A 569-nucleotide genomic window follows, 5' to 3' on the forward strand; every position below is an offset into this window, starting at 1 on the left:
AAGTCGGTTGTGTTCTTTCCTTAAAAACTACTTGTTTAATAAAAAGTTCTATAAACTCAAGATGCGCTCAACTTTCAAAAGTACCTAATAAAAAATTAAAAAAAAGTGGCAGTAAAATTAAATTTATTGATTCCATGAATTTTTGCACTTCTATGTTCATTTTTTCGATTTCTGGTTTTCGATAGAGATGGTGATTTTTCACGATTGCTAAATTTTTTTAATATTTCAAATACCGAAAAAATTAACTGAACTCTCAAGAAAAACGAAAAATTCATATAAAAGGACGGACGAGAAATGGAAAAGAAATTTTCTTCTACCAAAATTTCTTAAATCAGTTTGCAGCTCTCAAGAAAAAAAATGCTCGTATATTTATTCCCTCATGAAAATTTACAGCAAAAGCAAAGCGCTTTTTCAAGCAACAGAAATTATAATAAATATTTCTTATAATTTCCTTGAGAGCTGGATTCTTAGCTTTAAGATACAGATTGTATTTGAGGTTATTAGCTTTAGGGGGGGTTTGAACCCTAAAACCCACCCCTTGTGTGCGCTAATGGCTCCCATACAACTGA

Source organism: Rhagoletis pomonella, unplaced genomic scaffold (genome assembly GCF_013731165.1).
Source record: "Rhagoletis pomonella isolate Grant_MI unplaced genomic scaffold, Rhpom_1.0 Rhpom_scaffold_00001, whole genome shotgun sequence".
NCBI classification, from domain to species: Eukaryota; Metazoa; Arthropoda; class Insecta; order Diptera; family Tephritidae; genus Rhagoletis; species Rhagoletis pomonella.